The sequence below is a fragment of the Anas platyrhynchos genome, chromosome 4 (genome assembly GCF_047663525.1).
Source record: "Anas platyrhynchos isolate ZD024472 breed Pekin duck chromosome 4, IASCAAS_PekinDuck_T2T, whole genome shotgun sequence".
In the NCBI taxonomy this organism is placed as follows: domain Eukaryota; kingdom Metazoa; phylum Chordata; class Aves; order Anseriformes; family Anatidae; genus Anas; species Anas platyrhynchos.
This window is the reverse complement of record NC_092590.1, coordinates 221,495-248,755: the sequence shown is the minus strand read 5'-3', so window position 1 is coordinate 248,755 and position 27,261 is coordinate 221,495. Positions and strand designations below refer to the sequence as shown.

The 27,261-nt window shown below is 40.0% G+C and overlaps 1 pseudogene; it reads right to left on the bottom strand.

Moving 5' to 3' along the window:
- Positions 1–3,897: 3,897 nt before the first annotated feature.
- On the bottom strand, positions 3,898–24,281 carry LOC140002373 (kinesin-like protein KIF27; annotated as a pseudogene).
- Between the last annotated feature and the right edge of the window lie 2,980 nt (positions 24,282–27,261).

The window sequence follows — 27,261 nt, the reverse complement described above, 5'->3', positions numbered from 1 at the left end:
AATAGAATAGGTATATATTAAAAAGAAAAAAAAAAGATTCCAAGCAGGTAATCATATTCACAATTTTTTTTTCAATCCAGAAACAATAGCAAGGATGAGCTGAAAAGTATTTCTATGCCATTAGAGTGTCAAGGTGTGTCCCATACATTAGTAACAGTCAGAGGATTCATTTTGGAGAACAAAAGCTATCTTGAAAGAAGTAAAGACAGAAGTAAATATGTATGCATGTATATCTCCCTCTCTCTACAGAAACCTAAAAAACTCGTCTGCAGGTTAGCTTCTTGCTCTCTCTTCTCAAAGTTCTAGTGAATACAGCATCAGCGTGTGTTCCAAACATTACCCTCAGTCCAGCACGGATACACACGAGAGGTCAGTCTGCAGGTTGCGCAGGCCAAGAAACTGCTCTGGCTTGATGGGAAGAGCCAAGGCAGAAGTTGCTGTCAGAGAAAAGATGCTGTCAAAGTGTGTCACGTCCATGCTAGAGCCTCTCTCCCACCATCTAGCTCTACTGCATCTAGATGCAGCTATACTAGAGCGTCGCTACTTAGCCAGTCTGGGGGATCTTAGGAGCCTTCTGAAGACCCAGAGGAGGGGCTCTTTGTCCTTTCTGTTTTAACAGCCAGTGAAAACTCTTACCGTTTGACACAGAGTGGCTGAAAAACACAAAGTGGACTTGCAATCTTCACAGCTTCGAAGCAAGTGGAGATTGTGGAGGTTGTGGAGTAACCAAGGAAACTGTTGATCTAGAAGCAGCCTACAGATTGTGTTTAGCCAGGGCCTTGTATTGCCCTTCTGGCTGATCTGTCAGCAATTCAAGAAAGTCCCCCTGGCAAGCCAGCCCTGGAGTCACCCAAAACTTGGTGAAACCCATGAGATTGGAAAGGAGACAGTTGCACTCCATAAACTGCAGGTTTCTGTGCTTTTGGCTTGCTTGCTTGCTTGTTTTCCAGGCTGAATTGGATTAGCTGGACAAGTTGGCAGCTGCCTACAGACAAATACCTTATCAGGAGTCTAAACTACGGGATTGCTCTAACTGAGAACAAGGAATTGGACTTGACGCCCTTAGGAAGTCTTTCCAGCTACGCTTTCTACCACTACAGAAATGCACCTGATTCTTTCACAAAGCTTACGCGTGCTGACTGCAAATAGTCCTCATCATTCTCCATTGCCTTCCTCATCTCCATTCTCTTTTGGCCCGTGAAGCTTTTCCGAGCAGAGATGAAGATCAGCTCTAATACGCAGTCTGGCATTCTGCAAAGGAAAAGAAGAATCCTCCTGAAAACTCTTTGCAACCTCACCCGCCATCACCAAAGCAAAGAAGAGCAAAAGAACACCGCTTGATCACAGCAAGCATCAACTCCAGCATAGGTCTCCTGCAAGTGTAGCGGGGTTCAACAGCTGCCAAACAAGCTTAAGGAGCACACCCAGAATCAAGTCCATCAAACAAGTGCTTGAAAGAGTTAGGTTTTCTTAGGCGTGAGGAATGAAAAAGAAAGCAAGAACTGACAACTTACCAGCACACAGTTTCCCTCGAGCTTGCTTGGCTTCATTCTGCACCTGAGGCTGGGCTCCCAAGCAGGACTGAGCAGCATTGTGCAGAAATGCCAAAGCCTCCCCAGCCGTGCTGGATCTTCAGCCCCAAGGGCTTTGGCTCTGTTGCCTCCTCAGCAACATGGGCAATTGCCCAGGCAAGCCGGTGTCCAGCAGCTCGACTCAGGAAGCGCAGCCCCCCCCTTGCCACCGCTTGCCGCTCACACCAGGAGCCCCCGCGGCGGTGGCAGCCGTTGCGCGGCGCTTGGTGCGGTGCGGTGCGGGCAGAGGGCTGCAGGCTCCTTCTCCTCGGGGGCGGCTCCGCCATGGGGCGTCCGCCACGGGGCTGCTGAGGCGGCGGGGGGCTCCATGGGGGAGCGGAGGGCGACGTGCGCTGGGGCTGGGACGGGCCTGGGGCTGGGGCACCGCGCCGCCGCCGCCATGCCAAGCAGCACTCCTGGCATCTGTGCTGCAGAGCCAGCCAGTGTGACGCCTTGGCGTTTGTGACTTCACAGAATCACAGAATGTCTACGTTGGAAGAGACCTCAAGACCATCGAGTGACAAACAAAGGCAACTCTGCATTTCCTTCTTAAACACCCGCTTTCTTCAGAAAAACAAAACAAAACAAAACAAAAAAACAAAAAACAAAAAACAAAAAACACAGAACTTCATCCCTCACACGGGATTCCCAAAGTGAGCCTGCAGGGGCTGCCAAAGGCAGCAGCTCCTCAAGCACTGCTCCCACACGGCTCCCTACCACGGGCTCCATCCATCCCCCAGGAGCAAACTTGGTCAAACTAAGCCCCTTTGGAGATATTGTATGGCAGGCCTTACCAAAGGCCGGACAAAGGAGAAGATCTAACACATTTAGGAAACCAGTATTTGCAACAACATCTTACAGTTTTGTGCAAGCAAGTAGAACAAATCAAGAAGAATGTTTTAGGCACTAGACCTTTTATTTGCCTCCCAAGGGGAAGGATGCACTTTAATCAATATTAGTTGCTGTATGTGTGTAAATGAGGCAGGAGGAATTGAGACTGAGCACGAAAACATTTGGGGAAAGACTACGGTAATAAGGTGATTAGTCTAAGGTGATTACGTAAGGTAATTCAAGATGACACCTCCTGGGGTTTTCGAGAATTATGCAACAAAATAACCTTTTGGTTACCCAACTTTTCTTGGCTTAAGCAATCATTTAAAGGAATCCTGATCTTCTTTTTAAGAGTAGTAGTCTTGACTTGTGTAGTGGTACAATGTGCATTTTGGTGCTGTATGAAAGACTAGATTATGATACCTGGAAGTGTAACTGAAACAAGCACCAAGTCAAAACTGGTAAGAATTTAATGAAAACTTTTAATCAAGAAGGATTGTAATAAGCCAAAGAATTTGCTTAGGCTCAAGAAAAGGGGGGACTTGAGACAGGGAACAAGATAAAGACTGGTGATTCCTAGGTCTGAGCTAGCACCATTGTATGTTAAGGACCCGAAAGACGAGGAAGTAAAAGACTGTGTCTTTTACTTTCCGCTGGCTCTTTGCTTGTAATACAAGCTTCACCATTCTACCTTGCAATTTAAGCAATCTTAAAACAACTGAACCATGACAGTAAAATATGAAATTCTTCGTATTTTCAAAAGTAGCCTGCAATTTCATTAGCAGAACACACAAAACATAGTCTTTGAATGTGACTTTAATGTACACAGGGATTTTTGTTATTTTTAAAGCTCATCACTTTTTTATTACATTGTATTATGCCCCAAAATATATTCAGAGGAGAGATAACTAAAGGTAATTATACAAAAATACTGAGCGCTTCTTACAAACGTTACAAACATATGGATTTGAAAAAGTTAGAAATTCACAGGGACATTCACCCTTCTACATTTCGCTACAGTTTGGCTGCGATGGATGTTTCCTCACAGCAAAACATGTCCTGAACTACATGCTTCTTTGTGTATTAGACACAGAATAATCTTCCCCATGCTCATTTACAGTCCAACCTGTGCAATATTCATGTTCACACCGCCACAGCATACTTTCGAGTAATGAACCTCTAGGCTTATTATCCTGCCTGGAGAGCTAAACCTCAATTCACTCTGGTAGCAACAGATGCATATGTGACCAGCATCTACGTGTTACAAAGACATGGCACTACCTCAAGTGTGACGAAATAGAACCATCAGTTAAGAGGAAGAATGAGTCACGCTGAGCCTTAAGACGAAACACGGGGCCAAGAAGGCTGCACTGTGCGTGTGAAGTGGTGGTGGTGGCAGTGTGAGGTGTAAGACAACCAAGATAACGACAATGATTAAACCATTTTTGCTTCTACACTAGAACTACTTCATTTTAAGTTTGAGTTGTGGTTAGTAGGACCTGGAACAATCAAAAAAACTTTTCATAGTTGTTTGTTGGTCCTTTTTTTTTTTTTTTTTTTTTTTGGTCAAAGCATAGATCACATTAGGAAGCTTATCTTCTTACTACAAATATCTAGGTCTTTTAACCTTAATAAAGAATGATTTTAGTTAACTGGAAGTATGGACCTCCTCATTGACAATCTTCCAAGAAATAACTTCTATGAAATCAAGTGCTGGCAGCAAAATCAAGTTGATTGTTTAAAATACTGGCATCTAAAAGCATAGAATATTACACATTTGTTAATTATAATGCCATTCAGAGTCTTTCAGATCATAAAATACCGTTTTCTCAACCACAACAGTGTGAGACTGTAGCTTCTGAAATTATGCTCGAATCCACAGAAAACCAAACACGAATTTAGAACAGTGTTATACCACTGCCTCTATTACAAACTGATGTTGTCTCTCCTTTGCAAGTGTGGGGAGATGTAGTACCTTCCTGGATAAGAGTTAGTTCAGTAAAAATATGAGTTTTATGTCTATCTGATATACTTCTGTCTGTTTGCTACCCCTCAAATGATCTACTGACAAACACAAAAGCATTTTAAGATCATGTACTTACATTTAGTAGGTGCCATTAGTTGATGGGGTGACTCTCCAAAAAAGCCCTTCAATTTCTTCTTCAGCTTTCTGCTGGTTTTCTCTAGAATAAAAGAAGTCTTTTTCCAGTTGCTGGACTTTTACTTCATACTCTTTCAAGGTTTCTGCAATACCTTCACCATCTTGTTCTAGGGCAAGTAAAACTAGTATGAGAATCAAATCTTCACTTCACTTCTCTGTGCCAAAATCAAGATGCCCAGCTAGAGAATGTCCTGTATTTTGCTGACACTCTGCTTTCAGGGTGTACATTTAAACTAGTATGACAGAGGAGCAAAAAGCCCATGCCAACCCCAATTCTCCATTTTAATAGGAGCATTTAGAAGATAAAGATCAAGGGGATTGCTATCTTTCACCTTTCCAATGTCAACAAATTGAATATAAAAATGTGACAATTCTGACCGTTTTTTAAAAATGGTCAGCTTTTTTCTTTTATACAAGCACCTTGTGTCTGTTCATCAGCATCCTACACGACATCAGAATTAGTAACAGCCAAAATGTTATCTTTCTACCTCATATCTTCTTTTTTCTTTCATATGAAACACAGTATTTCTCAACAGTGACTAAAGATAATATCTGCTGTACAATTCCCCTTGGAAAACAAACAAGCACCCTTGAAATGATGCAGTATCAACTGTAGTTTTTTCTCATGTTCTCTGTGTTGTAGCGTCAGCTGCCTGTCACACTGCAACTTGATGTGCTCAAGTGCAGATTCCAATTCACGTATTATATTTTCCTGGTCTATGACCTTCATCTCCTGTTCTTCAGTCTGCAGTTGTAATTTACGTTCAGACTCTCGCAGGCCAACAATCTAAGACAATCTAATTCACTTCTATCAAACCATTTCAACAAATGCTTTTACAGTTCTGCTTAATAGATGAATGGATACAAAAGCAATTGTCTGTATAAGCTGTAAGCTTATACTGGAAACAGATTTGCCTGCTGACACGAGTTCACACTTCAGAATTGAGCTCTGTAGATTTTGATCACATGGACTAGTGGATTTTTTAATGCCCTGTGCAGAACTTAAACTGATACAAGAGTTTTTTTCCTGTTTCTGGAAAACTGCCAATTTGTGTACCACAGACAACTTGTTCACAAAATCACCCAAGGTTCACCCATGGGCAAAGAGAGACACCAAGTCCTAATGCATTTCTTTTTTATGTTTCCAGGTGTCATTACGATTCTTCAGTATATGGTGGTAAGCGCTTGTTTGCAGAAAGATTTTATAATGGATTTGGAAAAAAGAAATACTATCCTGAGGTTGATAAAGACTGCAGGTGGGAAGAATTTCAATACGACACCACTGTTTAAATATGTTGCTACTTGAGAAGTTAGCGGCATAAAGCAGTGGAAAGGAGCAAGGAAATTTCCAGAGTTGCAACACCTTTTAAGCTAATGACACCAAAACAAGATACAAACAAGTAATAGAAAAGCATCCTTTTTTATGTTGATGTCAAGATGCAAAATATCCAAATTAACAACAGATGTGAGTAACCTAAGCAGGCTTTCAAGGAAAGTGGATTAAATTGACTTTACTTCTTGACACTATTTCCTTTAACTATTTAGCGCAATAACAGGTAATAGGATAAAATATTGATCATTAGCCAAAGCAAACCTTGTTAAAGTATTTGAAGAGGATAGCTCTGAGCTCATCAGCAGACAAGGAAACTAGTTTTCCTATTGCATTATCCTCACTCTGTGAAAGGATCTGTGAAGAGGATCTAAGCAAGTACTGGCGACTCTGAATACTTTCATTCTTGTAATTAATAGCAGCCTCCAGGGCTTCAATTCCTTCTTCCAGCTGCAAAAGGACATGTTCTTCCTACACAGAAACACAGGAGTGAGATTGTAAAAAAAGTACAAAACAAACCTTTGTGTGCATAAGACATTAACTTCATTCTCAAAGGTGAATCTCAATTTAAGAGCAAGACTAACTAGTAGTAGTACAGAGAATGGAATGGGAAAAATAAGAGGAAGAGTACAAATCTAGAACCTGCTTGGAGCAAGCAGGAAATGTCTTGATATCCCTTCCACAGACCAGAGTTCAAACAAATGGTTCATCACCACAAAAGCCTACATTCTATTCTTCCTCCATTTTCCCCTCCCCACAATTTGATGACTTCTATTACTTTTTCAGTTGAACTAGTTTTCTAATTAGCGATTAATGAACCAATCAGATCTGTAAGCAGTTTGGTGACCATTATCTGTGCAGGAAGGTGGCAGAAATTCATGCCCTGAAGTATTGCAGAAGATTCTGTGGAGTGAAGCAAATAGGATTCTTTCTGGCATGCTATCAGCTCAGTAATAGGCCCCAACTGCTGCTTCTCAAGACCTAAAACAAAACTGTGTATTTGACATCAATTTATTCAATCTTCAACTTAATTATACTGATCAATTCAAGTGTGTAACATCCACAATATGGCTTATTTTCATTGTAACTATATGGAGGCCTTCAGGTGAGGTTTGGTCTTTCACAAAAGCCTATGAAAAAAAAAATCAAGGGACATCACTATTAGAGTACTTCACCTTGTTCTATGTCCTGATAGGAAAATAGCTGCCTAAGATAAATTGATGGACATCCTGTTTCATTATTTCTAATTATAGAATTGTTAGGCCAGCGACATTTGTCCGGACTCTAGCTAAAGTAAGTAAGTCCCTCTGAAAGTATATGTTGTTCACTGTTACGTAAGTAGTGCCATTATAGCAGTATTTTCATGTCGGCTGTTAACAAAAACACCCAACCTCAGTTCCTTGATTCTCTACTATCTAATACTGGGGGACATTTTAGGTCATGATTGGAATACTTTATTATACAACATTGCCTACAACTTTGATGTATCTCAGAGGTAGTTACTTACTTCAGCTGACAACGCTTTTCAGTTACCCTCTTTCAGTTTCTCATCCACACTATTTCTTCTTCTGAGTAGCTGATCCCTTTCCTTCTGAAGAACCTGAATTTTTTCCAGAATGTCTGTCTTATCTTCAGTAGTGCTGTCCTGAAGCTGCATACCTTTATCACACAATTCCTGGTCCAGCATACTTAAGCAAGTAGACAATTTCATACTATCTTTGTTTAAAGCCTTTAAAAAAAAAAAAAAAAAAGAGAGAGAGAGAGAGAGAAAGAAATAAGAGGAAGAATGAAAGAAACCATAAGTGTAAAACTCCATCCCCATAAACATGTACATGAGACTGTCGCATCCTAATGTGGAAGACCTGTCTACTTCTTGTAAAGGGACGCCATTTAGGCTAAGTAGACAGCTACCATAAAGTTTACTATTTAATCAAAAGATGAAAGAAAACAAAGAAAAGCAATGTGCAGTTTTCTACATATCTTACATGAGTTAGTCATTACGGTGACAATGACATTTCAATTTCTGTTTCTCAGTAGCCAAAGTAAATAATACAGAATGTTTCTCTGCCATGTTCTCTACTTTGCAGGCATTGAGCAATTTTTTAGATATCGTTATTTAATGTGCTGCAATAACAGAACTTTGGAAGTCAGATTTTGTTTTGTTGTTAGAATTTCAGGGATATCATGTAAATAAAGGTTATTACATTCTATTACTCATGTTTAAAATGTTGATTTGATCAAGCCACACAATAATGTAATGGCAGCACTAGAGATACAAGTCGCATGGCTTAAACCTCTTCTGTTATCCGGCTGCCCTCCTCCCATAGTCTTTTCAGGCAGTTCTACAATTGTGTTAAGTTTCTTTCTTTCTTTCTTTTTTTTTTTTTTTCTTGAATCACCTGGCTAGATCTCAGTTTCTTGATTTCTAGGAGGCTCTTCTCTTGCAATAATGCTTCTTTTTTAGCTACGATGGCTTCTCTTTTCTTTAAATCTTCTTCTAGTTCCGCTAACTGTTGGTGCTGTTGAAGAATTCTTTCCATTTCTTCATCCAGCCATTTCTTTTGCTCTTCTAACTTCTACAATTTAAACAGAGATCCAGAGAGCATTAACGAGGACTATTTGGGTCAGAATTTTATGACTATGTTTTTCCTCTTTTAGAGTAACTGATAAAACGTGAGAAATCAACATTTCAATTCTTAACATTAAGTGTTCAACAGAATCCTGATTCAGGATAATACAGAAATAGGACTGACTTAAGGAGAGGCTCAGCAATGTTATATTACTACATCTTATGCAAACAATTTTATCAGATGCTTTTAAGGAAATGTATTATTTTCCTAAAAACAGTTATAGAAATAGATGTCATATATAGAATGACAACAACTAAGTTTGAAAGGTACCACAAGAAATCAGCTAGCCCATCCTCATTGCATGATTCTTGCCCAAGACCAAGATTAGTGGAAAAACACATCGTGATGAGAAACTGTGATGCTGAAAGAAAGAAAAAATGGGAGTTCTGATCCTGCTAGCAGAGTCTATTATAAGTCTCTTCTGAAGCAATGGTTTATCAGTGGGCATATTGCTGGTATGGCTAAGAAGTTGCTTTTATTTTGTTTTTTAAATTGATTTTCACCTCTAAAGACTTTGGTTAACTCATGAAACTCTCATGTTCCAATGTCTAGTTCTGAAATCATGCAGGTAGCACTGTTGCACAGGAAACCTACTATTCTAACACTGTCATGAACAACCAAAACCATAGCCATCTGTCATATTTGTCAGATGGGAAAAGAAATAAACAAACAAACCGTGCAACATTTATAACAGAGCTCATCAGAATCACCTTCAAGCCTACCAGACAACCAAACTCGTTGAATTTCCAGCTATCTGAATTACTACCTTTGACAAGTCATAGAAAAAACAAAGACATTACAGCCCTCTCCTTTCGTTCATTCAAAACCAGTTAAAGAGCTTCTTGACTTGTCTCAGTTTTTGCTACAACAAAAAAATAACAATTTAAAAGAAAAAACAGGGGAGGGAGGATGGAATACTCTTCTTCCAAACACTTTACAAAGATGACAAGGGGTGAATAAAGACACCTTTCTTTTCAGTGTCCACACAGATTTGGAATAGATTAGCTACCTCTGATTTCTGTAAAGTCCCCACCGAGTTATTTTTCTTCTTTTTAAATGCAGCAATCTCTCTGTCTTTAAGTTTAAGAATCTTCTGTTGCTGTTCCATCTTAAGCTGAAGTTCCTCTAAACAAAAACAAACAAAACTTTCTTTCTGCCTCAATCAGTGTGTTTTTCAAACACATTTAATGACAGAATCTACACAATCATGAAATCAGAAATATTGAACTAATTTACATGCAAAATTGCAACTCAGGGCTAGACATCACATAATAACATTTAAAAACATAGCTGAAGAGAAAGGAAGAATGAAGATTTCTGTGAAAATACTTACACACAATTTCTTCAGTGTCAAGTAAGCAATTACTTAAAAGGACAAAATCTGGTAGTATAGTACATTGCCTTTGGGAAAACAAAGGTCAAGCTGGTTGATCTTATTCTTTGTCATAAGGAAACAGAAAGAATCCTACTTTAATTTGTAGCTGGTCCCGCTGAAGCTCTGCTTCTAGTTGCTTCTTTTTTTCACTCTCCTCACGCAGTCTTTTCTCTAGCAGGGTCTGCTGATGCTTCATCTGAGCCACGTTCTGCTCAAGTTCTATTGCTCGTTTTTCACTTTGGTTAGATAGAGAAGCCAGTTTCTTAGTGTCTTGCTTCTTCTTCTGTAAGACCTGAATGTTCATGGAAAATTTCAGCTTAACAACAGGAAAACTTAAAACTAAAACCTGACTCAGGTTAATTCTCTATTTCACTGAGTTAGGACAGTGAGCAAGACTTGCTACATTTTGCCACAACAATCACACATTATCTCTAAGGTCTCTGAGCCTTCGTAAAATCATCAAAGACAGAACTATCTAACTACTTAGTTGTTAAATAGTAGTGGGTATAACTGTGTGAAGGTTCTCATTGGCTACTTCAATCCAACTAGCTTCAATTGTGTGAAGCTGGTGAGAGTTTCACAAGCAGAGTGTACGGATTTCAAAGGTGATGCTGAGACAGGAATTTGCAAATCCTAATGGTCATATTGGAAATACCTGCACTTTCAGCTTAGCTGCATCCATCTTCTTTCAGAACTCTCTTTGCAGCTTGGCTTTCTCAGGAAGCTCTCTCAGCTCCTTATTCTCCAGCTCCTGAAGCTGTTTTTGAGTTTCGGCCAGTTCCATTTTGGCCTGCTCAGATTCTTGCTCCAGTTTAGTTATCTTCAAAGAATATTGCCTGCTTACAGACTCTGCATCCTTACCTTAAAGACATCATATCCAAATAGTTTTAAAACAGCAAGATAATAATTTGCAATGTATTACTTAAGCCTGTAATTGAATCGTTACTTACTTCATCCTGATTAAACCAAAAATTTCTGAGACATTTTCCAAACCTAAACAAACAGCTCCCTTATAACACTGAAATATAGATGAACGAAGGAATCTTAAATCTGAACTCTTCATAAACCATCTGATGTCACCAAAGAAAGTAACACCTGCGTGCCACATCAAGTGAAAATTTTCTGCCTACTGCAGTCCTTGACAAAATAGCTTGCCTGTATTATTATGTTTTTGTTGTTGTTGTTGTTGTTGTTGTTGTTTTGTTTTTGTCTGTTTGTTTGTTTGTTTTTCCCCAGAAGAATATGCTACATATTTCTCAGCTTTCAACTTGGTAATCAGCAAAAAACTCTCGATTGTGTTTCTACTGATTTGCCCTGTTCGGGCAATCTGATTTGCTCTGTTTGGGATTCCGTAAGTACTGTTACTGGGGGCGCACAATGTTTCTCAATGCCAAAAGACTGCCTCAGGAGAATATGTACACACTAGAAGAGTGTGATTGAAACAACTAAGCACAGATTTTTAGGGTCATCACAATGATAAGTTTCTGGCAAGCATATATATATCAGGACAGGTGTGTAATGATATAGGCTAACAGGGACACTGACCTTTTCCCTCATCTACTTCTGACTCCTGCTTCTCTACTGCTATGATGGCAATGCAAGCAGCCAGCACAGTGTCGTATCTTCTCTCCTATCCCAGACACTGGGTGACAAACACATGTCCATGAAGAGATCAGTTGCACTAAGCATACGTGAAAAATTACACTATAGGTGGATAAACACAATAAGCCACAAAACACAAAAAAATATTTAACAAACAAATCTGCAGATCACAGCTGAGTAGGACACAATAAAAATTTGCAGCCTTCAATGCACTCATAGCAAGTAATTCATAGAAGTTAGGAAACTGTAAGTTACCAGAAGTATTCCCGCAGAAGAAAATTACCCAAAAACTAAGATATGCAGGTCTTCAGAAGTTTTGTGTCTTTTTTCTTGCTTATTTCTGAATGTCTTCATTTCAATTTTTCAGTCACTTACCTGTTCTTACTAATTCCTTAATAAGTTCTTCTTTCATTTTGATGTTAAGTGCAAGTTCTCTCATTTTTGCTTGGCCTCAGTGAGTCTCAACTCTGAATTCTTTAACTTCTGCATGTTAAAAACATGACTTTTCTGGAGGCAGTCGATTTCTTCACCTTGAAAGAAAACAAAACAATGTGGAGACCAAAAAAAAAAAAAAAGGAATAAAAAAGGAATAAAAGGAATACACTCTTTAGCCAAAAGACAGTGATCTGAAATATAGTATGTATAGAATTCTTACAAATGAAGTGAAAGAGCCAAACGGAGAGAGTATTGCAAAGAGTCTTTTCCCTGCCGTCTAAATATGGAAATGACAGCATGCATTAGCATTTCAAGAATGCTAATGAATGCTAACCTGAGAGAGAAAAAAATATATTTTTTAAGCATTTTCAGTGCATCTCTGATGAAACAATAGCATGTTTCCTTTTCTTGAACTAGTACTAGACTTGTATGTCAAGTGCTTTCTCGCTAGTAAGTAGTACTTAAACATTAAGGTCACTGATGTCAATTTCAGAAAAGGAAAAGGAAAATAATTTAAAAATAAATTTATGTTGAGCTATCATGAAAAAAGTATTTGTAGCAAATAAAGACATTTTGATGAGAAAAATAATTACATGTGATAAAGACATTATTGCATATTCTAATATTATATCTAATACAATTTACTCTCATGACTTCCATTTTACCTGTGGCTGTATCAGTCTGTGGCACAGATTTGTCACATAAGCTGGACTTGTCAACTTGACATTTCATGTCACTTTGCTCAAAGGGAAAGCACAGAGAAGCCTGTTTTCGTGTCCATCTTTGGTTTATTGAACGCCTAAGAAAGAATGGAAAACATGATACATTCTAAACACAAAGGGATTTTTTTTTCTTTTAACTTTATATAAAGTACATGATATTAAAAAGAAGAGTGCCAAACCGAGAAAGCTTACATAAGCATTTGCACCTTCTTCTTCCCTTGCTTGATCTTGTTGGATGATGTCCCCAAAACAAAGATCATGCAATCTTTATCGCATCAAAAAATGTGGTTTTTAAACTAGTTTCATAATATGCCTAGTTGGTCCTGCAAATTTATTTTAAGTAGTATCACAAATGGCCTCACATTACAGTAGGATTAGGCAGTAATATTATATTTGCTATATATTTATCTGTAACAAAAATTAAAGAAAAAATTACTTAATTAAGTAATAAGAAAAAAAAATGAAATTACTTTTGACTGTCTGTATTTTCTTTCTCTTCATCACTCTGATCAGAGAGGTGGCAGTGAAGGACTTCATCTTGATCTTCTATGTAGCTCAGTATAATCTGGCTACGAGCACGGAATCCTGCCATCATCCGAGCCAGGGAAAAAGCAGGGGGACTGGTATACACCTGCCAAAAAGCGCCCAAAAAACACTTGGAATAGTTCAGTAATTCTTTATTGATATTCCAATAGTATTTCAGTTTAAAAGTCTTTCACTACCTGACCTTGTATGCAAAATTGCAGGTGTTTAAATAATATTTCTGAGTACCTGTGTACCAGAAGGTTTTGCAAGAGAAGGTTCTGCTTAGAACACTTGTCCCAAGTGCAAAAGAAGGTACTGTTACCAACTTATTACCCAAAATGTTCAGTTTATCAGTACAGAATAATCATTCATTTTGGGAATGCTTCCTATCTGAACTGTTAAACATTGCACAAAAAGATCACTAAAGACTACAGCTTTATGACTGTGATAAATTCTGTGTTTTAAGTCAATTTGTATGGGGCTTTGAGCAACCTGATCTAGTGAAAGGTGTCTCTGTCCATGGCAGAGTTGGACTAGATGATTTTTAAAGATCCCTTCAAACTCCAGCCATTCTGGGATTCAAAATGTAAGCCCATAGATTTTGGACAATTGGGACATAGCGTGTGTCGCAAGACATTCGAAAGTACTTTTTCAGTCTTCAATGCTAAAATGCTTCAAAGCCAAACAGCAGCTGACAATAGGTCACCATAATTTGTCACGCCCAATAGAATTATTGAACGATAACTGTTAAAAAAAATGTAATGCTTAGGTAGACCTTACCTTTCGTGTCTCTGTCCCTGAAGATGGGTAAAGGGAGTGTAGCAGACTCTTTGTGAGTGGGACACTGTATGGCCTTCTTGCAGATGCCGTAACAGCAGGCCCATCTCCACAAGCACTTGAGAAGTCCCAAGTTTTCACAACCATAAACTTCTCTAATTTTTCTTTTAGCTGATCAATAAGGATTTGCTGTTCCACCATTTTTTCATTCTCATATGAAAAAAACAAAAACAAAAACAAAAACGGTTGCTGATCATCAGGTTTGCATCATACCTTTCTAAATTCATTATAAAGGTCAGTCTTCTTGTATATCATTCACCAACTCTAAATTCTTCTGCAGTGCACAGGCAAATTCTGCAACAAACTGAAAATTCTCTGGCATGACAGGTAGAATCTTACCTCTCCCCAAACTCCAATCATTTTTTTGAGACATTTTTGTCTCTAAAGGAGCTGTCCTATATAAATTATGTCAGCTAGATTTAGACATCTAGTGAGAAGTAGATGACATATTTATCAGCCCTTGCTTGCCTTATTTGTGTGTTCATGGATAAATAAAACGGTAATTCAAGAAAAATGTTCAAATGAAGCACATGGTCTGAGTTTAAAGAATGAAATGTACATACATGTAGGCTTCCTCTTCCTCTTGAAGCGGTCCAACTTGAAAGATTATTTTTATTAATTAACATTCATAAAATTGGACGTGACCCCAGGATCCCCTGTATCAACCGTTACTTTCTTTTCTACCCAGCCTCAAATTTGTCGGTAATGCTAGTTTGAAGAACTTACTTGCCTTTCCTACAGCAATCTCTGTGCATTGTTCAAAATTACATATCTTCACTGAACTGATTTATCCATAAGGCCAAGACCATACAATTTTCAGTCTTCTCTGTTCCTTTCAGAATACATCGAAAATCTTGCCTACCAACAGGAAATTTGAATAACAGCTAGAGATAGTTAACTAAAGTATGCATTCTCCTACTTTGAATCATATATTTTTTATTTATTCTTTTTTTCTCATCTTCTTAGACTGCAAGTCCTTTCCCCATACATAGACAATGCCCCACAAATTGACATTTTGTTGGAATACAATACATAATATTTCTGTGTCATAGCAAAAAGAATATATATGTCAATACCATACATTTTATGATTGTGGAAGTAGTAATGGGCAACTCCACCTTGCAACTTTTTTTTTTTTAATCCCTATAAGACTCTGTCCCTTATGCCCTTGTACATACAACCCCATAGTGCATAACCTGTTACATAAATACATGGGTACAAACATTTACATGCTACTTTTACAGTTCTTATTCTATCATGTATCATTGAAACGACACTTTCCTGTGCATACAACTTTAAGCCATTTGACACAAGCATTTGATTTAATTATTATACTGATTTTTCTGTTTTTAAGTAAAAGTGAGAGCTGCGATCTTTTGCCTACAGTACAACTGTTTCTGTTCATATCATCTGCCTCGTATCCTCCATAAGATACAATTATAAGCATAATCGTATATAAGCATCTATGGGTATTAGAAGCATGGATTGTTTCAGTCTAATAAGCTGACAATATGCAGTATGGGTTAAAAAAGGAAAACACACAAAAAAAGCCTATCCAGAGATGACAGAACAGAAAAAAAGTTACAGAGGGAAGGAAAAGATGGTGACCAGTGTACTTACCTTTCATTCATTGACTCTCCCCAAGCCATCAGCAAAGAAGAGGAAAAAGGAGAAAAAGGAGAATAAGGAGAATAAGGAGAAGAGTACTAACTAGCCATGTTTATGCTGTTCCCTTTAAAAAAGGTCAGATCTATCATCCTATAAAGTCAGATCTATCAACTATCCTATATATGGTCTCCTGGATCTTGAAATGCTATTCACTTACTACCCATTACAATTTCATTAGCATATACAAGATCTAGAGAGGGAAGGAGGCAAGCAGTGTTTCCACTGTGTCACTCAGCTTCTTGTAATAGTAAACTCTCAGAATACTAGGATGAAATTCTGTCTTAAAAAGTCAAAAGGCAACAATACGTTACTCTCACACTGAATAAAGATATAACAAAGCATGTTTCTACACAGCCTTTCAATTAAAGCATTATGTAGGAACTTGATGGTCTTTTTGAGATTCTAAACAAGCTTTAAAAGCCTTTCAAGTCCTAAATCATGAATCGTCCTGAAACAACTTAGCAACAACACAGATCTGGAGGAAGGCAGGAAGCAAAGAGAGGGTGAATGAATCACTTAATATCATACAGGAAGGCTGTGGCACAGTTAGGCTGATCCACAAACTTCAGGAATCACAGTACTGTGATTCACCCACTAGATGATCTCAGCTCATTAGGGAATACAGCTCTAATTCAAACAAGGTGCTTGTAAGACTGGTAGGTGTTTACATCCAAAAAAATTCTGAAGGATCTGTCTTGAAATCATGAGTACATTCCTATAGTGGATGGATGGTTCGATATAGATACATGTAATATATGCCAGAGGAAAAATACCTGTAATCTATGTGTTTCTTCAGCCTTCTTTAAAGATTCCAGTTGCTCTTCATTTTCCTGTATTAATGTCTTTATCTGATTCTGCAATATCTTCAATTCATGATCCTTCTGGATGAATACTTCCTCATCCATAGCTAGAGCCTGCTAGATAATAAAAGGAAAATTCAGCCAGTGGAAAAGCAGGCATTGTTATTCTTGAAGTTGGAAAATTAAATACATACATATATTTATTTGTTGTTCAAAGATGTGATTGGAACTGCAAAGTTGGGACGTATATATGGCAAATTCTCCCACCATAGAATCACAGAACAGCTGAGGCTGGAAAGGACCTCTGGAGGTCACCTGGTTTAACCCCTGGCTCAAGCAAGGCCACCTTGAGCAGGTTGCCCAGGACCATGTCCAGGTGGCTTTTGATGGTCTCAGAGGATGACTCCACCTCTTTGGGCAACTTGTTCCAGTGCACAGCCACGGCCACCACACAGTACACAAGTGCTTCCAGATGTTAGCCTAGAAGCTCTTGTGCCCACTGCCTTTTGTCCTGGCTGCACGTTCACTGCACCTTCCCTTCAGGTATTTGTAAGACATTGCTAAAATCCCCCACTGAGCCTCCTCTTCTCCAAACTGAACAGTCCCATCTCTCTCAGCCTTTCCTCATTGGAGAGGTGCTCCAGTCCCTTAAGCATCTTTGTGGCCCTCTGCTGCACTTTTTCCATTATGTCCCTGAATCTCTTGCATGGGGGAGCCCGGAACTGAACAGAATCAAGCAGAATGCAGTAGAGAAGTTGGAAAGGACCTACAAAGATCATCAAGTCCAACTGGCTGACCACTTCAGGACTAACCTAAAGTTACAGCATGTTATTGCGGGCAGTGCCCAAATGCCTCCTGAATACTGACAGGCATGGGGCACCAAACAGCTCGCTAGGAAGCCGGTGCCAGTGTCTGACCATCCTCATGGTACAGAAATTTTCCCTGATGTCCAGCGTGAACTGGACATCCCCCACAGCTTTGTGCCATTCCCATGCATTCTTCCCTCAGTTACCAGCAGCACAGACCAGCACCTTCCCTCCTCAGCAAGTTGCTGAGAGCCATGAGGTCGCCTCTTGGCCTCCTATTCTTCAGACTGGACAACACAAGTGTTCTCAGTCTCTCCTCATAGGACCTGCCTTCCAGCCCTTCTACCAGCTTTGTTGCCTTCCTCTTCACACTTTCAATTATCTTCACATCCTTTTTCAACTGGGGTGCCCCTGAGCACACGATACTCAAGGTGAGGCCACATCAATGCTAAATATGGTGGGAGACTCCTCTTTTGACTGGCTGCCTATGCTGTGTATAACGCACCACAAAATACAGTTTGCAACTGCAACTGGACACACTACTCCAGCTGTGGCCTCACTGAGCGGAAGGATCACATCTGTTGACCTGTTAGTGACACTTTGCCTAGTGCAGCCAACAAAACCACTAGCCTTCTTAGGAGGAAGGGCACATGGCTGACTCATGTTCAACTTGGTGGCCACCAGGACGCCCAGCTCCTTTTCTGCAGGGCTGCTTTCCAGCAGGGTGGCCCCCGGCATGCACTAGTGCCTGCAGTTGTTCCTCTTCAGGTGCAGGACTCTGAACTTGCCCTTGCTGAACTTCATGAGGTTCTTGTCAGCCCACCTTTCTAGGCTGTCAAGGTCCCTGTGGCTATGGCAGCATGGCCCTCTGGGGAATCAGCTGCTCCCTTCAAAAGTGGTTTCCACCAGTCGTTTCTTTACTTCTGTTTCTCATCTATTGATTTTGTTTTGACAAGTTTCTTTCTCCCAGAGGAAATAATGGACCCATAACCAACACTACCTTACAAAGTGGGTATTTAAATCCAATTACTTTCTTCGGTGTGTTGTGAGATGTGGCTGTAAAATCTCAGCATCAATCATAATACACTTCTCAAACAAAAAAATAAGGATGGTCCTCCTCATTTTTCATCTCCAAGAAGAGCCTAAAGATTAAAGAAATTATAATGTTATTTTTTTTCAGATGTTTTTCTGGGTAAGTGATCCAATAGTGATTGAAGGTTACTTCCAAATGTAGTTGGCCTTCCAGAAAACCTTTAGGAGCCAAATGCAAAGTATGGACACACTATGCCTTACCATTCTAAAGACAGATACTTCTGTACAACTGTATCTTTTCTGTACAACCTATATCTTTCAAGTAAATACAACTCTTAAGAGCTGCTCAAGAGCCTTTATTGCCCTGTTTATTTTAGCATCTCCCTAACCATCTCCTCCTAGCTGTGGATGGCATGCTTACCTGGGTATCTTTCAGTTTAAACCCAGCTCTTACACTGTTTTGAACCTGGGAAGCAGAGCTTTACAATAAGCCAGAGAAAAAAAATGAAGAATAAATAACAGAGCTGTAATTTAGGATGATGAGAACCAAGAAAAGCCAGAATTTGTGTATGCGATTGCAAGGTAACAATCTACAGGCTTACCAGAATTCAGTGTGAAAAATGAAAATAGGTTGATTTTATAAAATTCTAACTTGTTGGAACTCTATCTCCTCCCCCTACAAGACAGACACATTAGCTTTCCTGATTTGTTCATAGGTACCTAAACAATCAACTTAGAATGAAATACCTGGCAGTTCTTTAGTTCTCTCCTCAGCTGAAGAATTGTGATATGATGGGGCTCTTGCATGGTGCCAGTTCCAGTGTCAATTTGCTGCACGGTGAGAGCTTCCTGCTTTTTAAGCTAACATCATCATTCAAATCAACAAGGAATGGGAAGGCTTCGTCCAAACAGTTTCTGTAGCTGAAGCACTGAGCTTGAAGCCGGGTGAGCTGTTCTTCTAGCAAACTGATTCGGGTTCTTTCTTGATTTAAGTCATGTCAACACTGATTACCAACTTGTTGGTTCTGCAAAGCTTCTCGGAGCAATCTGATTTCAAGTTCCATTTCATCAATCCGGTCTTGATCGGGGTTGTAGTTGACAACTGGTTTATTTCTAATGTTTTTGGCTCTGTTTGCATATTTGAGCGAATTTAAAGATTCATCAAAGTCTGATGAGGATGGACTTATACATGTTATCATGACAGTCTTGGCGTTCCCTCCTAGGGAGTCTTTCAGAATGCGAGTGATTTTAGCATCCCTGTATGGAATATGTACGCTTTTCCTTTTTGGGTCTCCAAGCGCACTGATGACATTTCCCAAGGCCAACAAACCACTATTGATTTGAATTGATTCTTTGAATCCTTCACCGGTATTTCCAGTCTTTGTCACCCTCTCTGATCCTGCCAAATCCACAAAATGGAACTTTGAAGCAATCATCTGGACTGATTTCCAAGATGAATCCTGTGGATCACTATTTTTTTTTGAGACTCTGCAGATTGTTTCTGACAAATACTGATAGTAAAAATGGCATGTGATCGACTAGAGTGTTCGTTCATTTGTGTTGTGCCTGCGTGACGAGCTGCATTGCCACTTTCCAACAGGCTCATCACTTCATCTGCACATTCCACTTGGAATTCCTTAGCACCAACAATCACCTCAAACACCAAAAGAAAATCAGAATAATTACATTAATTTTAAACTTTTCAGTAAAAGTTTACTGCAATTATGAAGAGTCAATCTATAAACACAAATCACACAAGCATACAAGCCTGCATTATTATAAGGTCGTAGCACATAGCTAAATAAAATAAAACAGTATGTGGAAAGCACGAAGTACAGCACATCTGAAACCTGCAGAAATAGAATATATGGGTGTATTTTGTCACAGCATTTGAAACAATATCGTAAACAGAATACACAGACTTAGGTGTTTACACATCGTCTTATGCAATTTGCAACCTAGCGCTATCTAGAAAAAAAGTATGAGCAAACCTAGCTCAAAGCTTACTTTGTCAGTTAAAAAAAAAAAAGACAGAAATTTTGAAAGTTTGTAGTAAAAGTGACTCCCAGCCTATGTTAAGAACATAGTTCTTAGTGGAATGGAAGCAGATATTTACAGCATAAGTAGCTTAACAAATATAACTTTGAAGTGAGAAGCAAAGGCTTAATCTTAAAGCATTCATTCAACTGAATAATCATGCACAATTGTGTTTCTATGCTGAATTTGCAGAAACAGTAACAGTACTACCTTACCACCTGATGCTGCTTCTGGAGGAACATTGATATTGTTCATAGGAATCTCAAATGAAGGCTGCTTCAGATCAGCTAAACTGAATTGATATTTTGAAAACGTGACTTCGTCTAGTATTAGTCATCGATAAGCTCTCTTTTCAAGAGGTGGAAACAGTAATTTGTGCACACAACAGAAATCAAATGCACGAAGTTCTAGAGCTGAAATCCTACCTGTATTTCCCTTTTCATCTTCTCGGATATGTAAATCTTTCACAGAGGTCTCCAACTCCAATAAATCTCGAAGTTCTTCCTTGTAAACCTCTATATAAGATACCTTCACACGGAAATCGATGTTATGGTTTTCAGAAATATGCTGAAATAACTCCTGAGTAGCCCGTGGGATTATGCCTTTTTCATCCTCTGAAACTGATGCTAAAATAGAAACACAGATGTCACAGACACTTGCAGTCATTCTGTCACACAAATTACAAAGACTAAAACTAAAGAGAAGTCTGCGAGGTTTATCACTCAATATAATAAGGAATAGGAAGAGCTCAGTTTTCCCAAGTTTTCATGTAAAGATTTGCTTTTCTGTTGATCAGAAATGCATGGAAATGATACAGAACTTTACTACTTTCTGCGGGTACGAGACTAAAAGAAAATTAAATTAGTAAAAAATCACGCTAGAAGAAAAAAAATATTTTGAACTTGCTAATGAATTAATGATAAAACTGCAAATCCTTTATGCAGAAAGAATGAATACATCATTTTCAGGGTTTCAAATTCAGAATCAAGGACCAAGAAAAATCCAGATAGTCTTCTAATTCCTGCTACTCCACTTCTTCTCTCTTCTTCAGCAGAACAGACAAACAAATTGTGACTTCTCCATATGGAAGGGAAGATAACCAGAGCTGGTGATACAAGATTCCAGAGAGAGTCAGAAAGCAAAATCGTATACATGCAGAAGCTGAAGAATTCTTCTGCGAACTAATACAGAAAAAAAGTAGTTTCCAGTCTCAGGTGTTTGAGGAACACTGACTTGGAAATACCAAGTAAGTCGAATAGTAGAGTTTCAGATATCTGCCTTTAAAAAAGCAAAATTTGAATTCCACATAAAGTTCAACAAGGCCAATATGCAAGGTTCTGCACTTGTGCTGGAACAGTTACAAGCACAACTACAGTCTGGACAGAAAACAGATTGAGAGCAGCCTTGAGGAGAAGGACCTGGCGGTGTTGGTTGATCAGAATCTCCACCTGAGCCAGCAATGTGTGCTTCCAGCCCAGAAAGCCAACCATAGCCTGGGCTGCATCAAAAGCAGCATGGCCAGCAGGGGGAGGGAAGTGATTGTCCCCCTCTGCTCTGCTCTCGTGAGACCCCACCTGGAGCTCTGGGTCCCCCAGCACAAGGACGTGGAAGTATTTGAGAGAGTCCAGGAGGGCCACAGGGATGCTTAGAGAGATGGAGCACCTCTCTTACGAAGACAGGCTGAGGGAGCTGGAGTTGTGCAGCCTGGAGAAGAGAAGGCTCTGGGGAGACCTTACAGCAGCCTGCCAGTGCCTAAAGGGGGCCTACAGGAAAGCTGGGGAGGGACTCTGGAGGGACTCTTTGGCAGGTGGTGTAATGATAGGACAAGGAGGAATGGCTTTCCAACTAAAAGAGGGTTGATTTGGATTAGATCGTCAGAAGAAATTCTTTACTCACAGGGTGGCAAGGCACTGGCACAGGTTGCCCAAAGAAGCTGTGGATGCCCCGTCCCTGGGGGTGTTCAAGGCCAGGCTGGATGGGGCCCTGGGCAACCTGGTCTAGTGGGTGACATCTTTGCCCGTGGCAGGGGGTTGCAACCGGGTGATCTTTAAGGTCCCTTCCAACCCAAACCATTCTAGGATTCTATTCCATGAAATTTATCTATGAAATCTCTTTGTCAGTCTCTGAAAAAAGTCCAAGAGTGAGTTTGCTTCATACAATTACCTAAAGCAGATACTTTCTAAGTAGGATAAATGGAGCCAAAATTTCTAAAGCACTGTGTTTCAGAAAGTAGGGTAAGTTGCCTGTTAGAATAGAGAATGGGAAAGAGCACTTTTTTATTTTTTTTTCTCTCATACTTTTGGGATAGCCTAATGGACACAGAATTTGTGTTTAGAACACAACCATCACATAAACTTTGGAATATATATGTCTTTTTTTGCTATGCATTTTTTCATTATCTCTTAAAAATTCTCAAGCATCATCTGTTATGTATTAAATACTTAATTTGCAGAACTACATTGTTCACACACACACAAAAAAAGACTTTTTACAACGTACCAATGTGACCACCTCCAATGGTGTAAGTCTTCCCAGAACCCGTCTGTCCGTATGCAAATACTGTAGCATTATATCCCTCAGCCAAAGACACTAGAAGAAGTTTAATGCAAACTGGATAAACTTCTTCTTGGGTTGAGTTTTTGCCAAATACAACATCAAAAGTGAAGACATGGTCTTTCCCAATGATTATTTGTTGTGTATTTGGGACTAATCTCACGCATACTTGGTGGTTATGAAGTACTTCCTTGGAAAGCAGAGGTCTGACCCTTACTGCAACTTTAACCAGGATCTCCTCCATGCCGGCCTCCATCTCTGTGCTCCCCACTCAGTATTCAGGAAGATCTGTTACAATTCCTCTGTTCACCTCATTTGCAATTTTCTGCACCTAAGAAAAAATGTTTTCCGAGTTAAAGAAGAAAGAATTAACTCCCTGCTGAAGCAGAATGTTGAAGAGTTTCCCAAAGAATACATAAGCAACATTACACCCTGGAAAGGAACTGTGATAAAAAAGCAGATATGTTAACAACTGTTAAACCAGTGCAGAAACTAATTTTGCTTCTATTACCTTCTAAGCTAGCAGACTTAACCTTTGGTCTGAAAGTGGTCAGACTTTCTGTTTGGACGTTATACTGCCGGATGAAGCAACAATATTGTAAGATCTTGTTAATGAACTCTTGATAAAGCATAGACTTACAATGAACCTTATTTTCTCACTGCTACAGTACCGATGCATAGGCAACAGAAATTATTCAAAAAAAACTTTTTATCCGGAATTAATACCTATAGACACACACGTGCTTGAAAGCCATCTTCTGCTTACAAGGGCCAAGTATTTAGAATTTCAGAAGCACAGAAAGCTGTCGTGTTGCTTACATGGTGGGTATGATTTTAAATAGTTGTGATTACTACACACCAAGCATTCCTCTGATTTTAATCCGTCTCTTTATGCCCATATGGAACTATTTTTTATTAGTTATATATTTCAGCAACCATGGCTCCTTATACTGCCCCCCACGGATTAATTCTGAAGCACAAGAAGAAGCATCGAATAGGATTTCTTTACAAATGTCTACCAGAAACACTCCAAAGCCTCGATGGGTATCAAATGCTGCCGGATCCCAAACACATCTTCTGCTCTTCTCTTGCTGATTCTCAGTCAAGGAGGCTTTGCAAGAGCCTGAAATCCTGCTCATTTCAGAAAGGGCACGGCAATCACGAGCAGATACTGAAAACTTACTGACTCCCCCCCCCCTCCCAAAATGACACCCAAACCAGTCGCGGGAGGGGAGGGGCGGAGGAGGGGAGAGATCCCATTTCCTACTTCCTCAAACAAACACCAAGCAAAATGCCGGCTCAGCGGCGCTGTGGGGCGGCTCCCCCCAGCCCCAGCCCCAGCCCCGGCCCCGGCCCCGTCGCTCCCCGCTCCAAACCTGCTCCGGGCGGCGGGAGGCAGCCTCCGGGCGGGCTGAGGGGCCGGCGGGCCGCGCCTGGGCCGCCCGCGCTGCTGGTGACAGCGCCTCGCTAGGCAACGGCCGCAACCTTCGGCGGCGCCGCCCCGTGCGCACAGCGGCCCCCCGCGGCAGGAGGGCGCGGGCGGAGCGGGGGTTGAGGGGTGGGTGTGAGGGGACACCGGGGGGCAGCCCCCGGCCCCCAGGGACGCGCACAGCTCGCCCTCGAGTCCTGGGGAGGGTGGAGGGGGCCGTCTGCTTGTGGTCAAAGCAGGGGTGCGAAATGCGGCTTCCATCGCCGCGCTCGTCATGGAGGAGAGCGTCTCCTCACGGCTCCGGTGGAGCTCAGCGGTAAAGGCTGAGTTTTCCCTCAAACACAAGCGGTCTCCAAGTAGGCGAGCCACGCTCACAACTGCTCGCAGCTGCTGGCCCAGCAGCCGCCGGGAGTGCCCAGGCACACGTCCACACACAGACACATCTGTAGACACAATGCCGACAGAGCTCAAGGAGCAAAACGCGAACGGATTCTGTCCGATTTGTATATGAAAAACAACAGATAAGACCAAGTCGGTCCCATTCATGACATGGAACACTGCTTTAGCAATTTGTAAGTGCACAGAGCTTACTCCACCCTAAAGACTTGATAAACAAAGAGACATTTAGAAAGCTAAGCTGTGAAATGACTGAAACAAAAGGGTGTATTTCCAGCTTCAGTTCCCTAAAGCATGCAAGTACTTCTCAGAAACATAAGACAGGACAATGTAAAGATGTAATCTGCGATTAAGTAGTTCTTCTTTCACAGGGAAAACCAAAACCAATGACTTTTCAGGGACAGCAAAAACTCTTGATGAGACAACAACCTTACTCACTGTTGAAAATATAATCCCTTTACATCATTGGCCTCACTCTGCTGCTGTTCTCTCTTTTTTCTTCTTTTCTCTCTTTTCTTCACATTTGTAGATCTACACCCTGAAGCTAGAGATTTACCAGCACGTCGGCCACTTCTGCCTTTTCCAGGCTCTGAATCAGTATCACTTTCCAGTTGTAGTAAGGCAAAACGAGATGCAGTGGTAGGGACTGAACTGATTAGAGCAGATTCCATTGCCATGTCTGAAATTCTACTGAGCTGGCTTCTTTTAATTATCAGTTTCCTGGGAAAGTAGCACAGAAGGTAGAATGAAAACATTGTTTGATCAAACAAGCAATAATTCATATCATTAAACCACAGAAGTGTTTTTTTTTTGGCTCAAAAAGCATAAGACAGGGCTGGAATTGGGGGAATGAGGGAGAAATCAAAAAGATACAGTATAATTTATTTATATTGTAACTGACTACACTGTATTACCTTAGGTAAATAAAGAAGAATTACATTAAAAAAAAAAAAAAAAAAAATCTACCAAACACATTTTAGGCTAATACATTCGCTCTTGAGAGATTTTGTGGAAAAAAAAGGTGGCTCTAAAAGAAGCTGGTCTTCATGTTCTGGGCGGAAAAAGACACAATAGAATAGAATAGAATAATTTAGTGCTTAAAAACTATTTCAGATGCCATCCCCAGAGCCTGACAAACACAATTTAAAAATGAAGTAGATAATACACATACGCAAGCTCCAGTTTGGGGTAAGCAGCCTTATCTCTTCTTTTACAAGAAGTTTAATTTTGTTTGCAATGCACTGGAGATTCAGCAAGCAGTTTTCTCCACAGGGAGGTGAACCCAGCATTTCAGCTGGTACCGTCCACAAACATCAAGTTCACCTGTTCTTACAGCAAGACACAGAGGATACGCTGGGGGGAGACGGAACTAAGCAACACTTATGCCTTCTGTTGTTGCCTGTAGCTAAAAGCAACATGTACATCCCTGGGACACCATTCTAAAGATCAAATCATTTACCTAACATTAAAGCTAGATCCTGGGTATATCTATGTTTGTCCAACTGCAGTTTTTCCATGCAGAGTTTGGTCAATTAGCAGAGTATTGAAAGTGATGATATCCATCTCTGATTACAAATTTCATAGAAAACAGACATCTAGATATGCTGACATATTATGACAGAGGTGTAGTGAGATAATACATACTTCTTGAAATTACTGTTCAAAAGGAATCTTTAGAGTTTGAAACAAGTTCTTGAGTTATCTGCTTAGATAACCTACAAATCTGTTCCTTATTAAGTACTATTACAAAAGAACATGAGACTCTGCAGAAGTTTCCACAGGCTCTCTTTACCACTTAACTCCAGAATTCCTCCAGTCCAAAATTGTATAGGTGCTCCATATATACTCAGGTATGTCAACATGCAACAATAGCATGGCAGAGACCATTCCCCAAAATAATGATTTAAAAGGAATATGTCATTTCACTTTTCAGAGATGAAAGAACCATGCTCTACTCTTAAGTTTACAGGAGACAAAAAGGTTACAGAAAAGAGCATTCTCGTCACACAAAGTTACTCAACTCCATTTCTCTCAAAAGAAGAGAAAATGAAGCTGGTCATCTTAGGAGAAAACGGCCATTGAGCTGTGAATCTACTTGATGCTGATATTCAGATTAGCTGATCAGACCACAACTATGTATCTAGAAAATACAGGTCAATCATATCTACATCATAAGTAATTCATATTTGTCACTCTTTAAATGACAGAACAGGATACATTTGGATCTTTGTGCAGACAAGACTGTGCACATATGCACACGTGTGCATACATTGACAAATATTTTAATGCTAAATAACTATATAGTTAACCAGCTGAGGAAATTAGTTAAAGTTGAGAGACTTCATGCTCTTACTAGCTGGACACGAAATATGTTGAAACTTGAAGCTCAGAGAAAAGATTACAGGTGCATCTTTACAGCAAGAAAAAGCACCAGATAAAAGTGCTCAGTCATGTTCCACAAGAACTTATGATGCTGGATGTTGCTCTAAAGCAGACAACACTCAAAGTTTTGTCTGCAGAC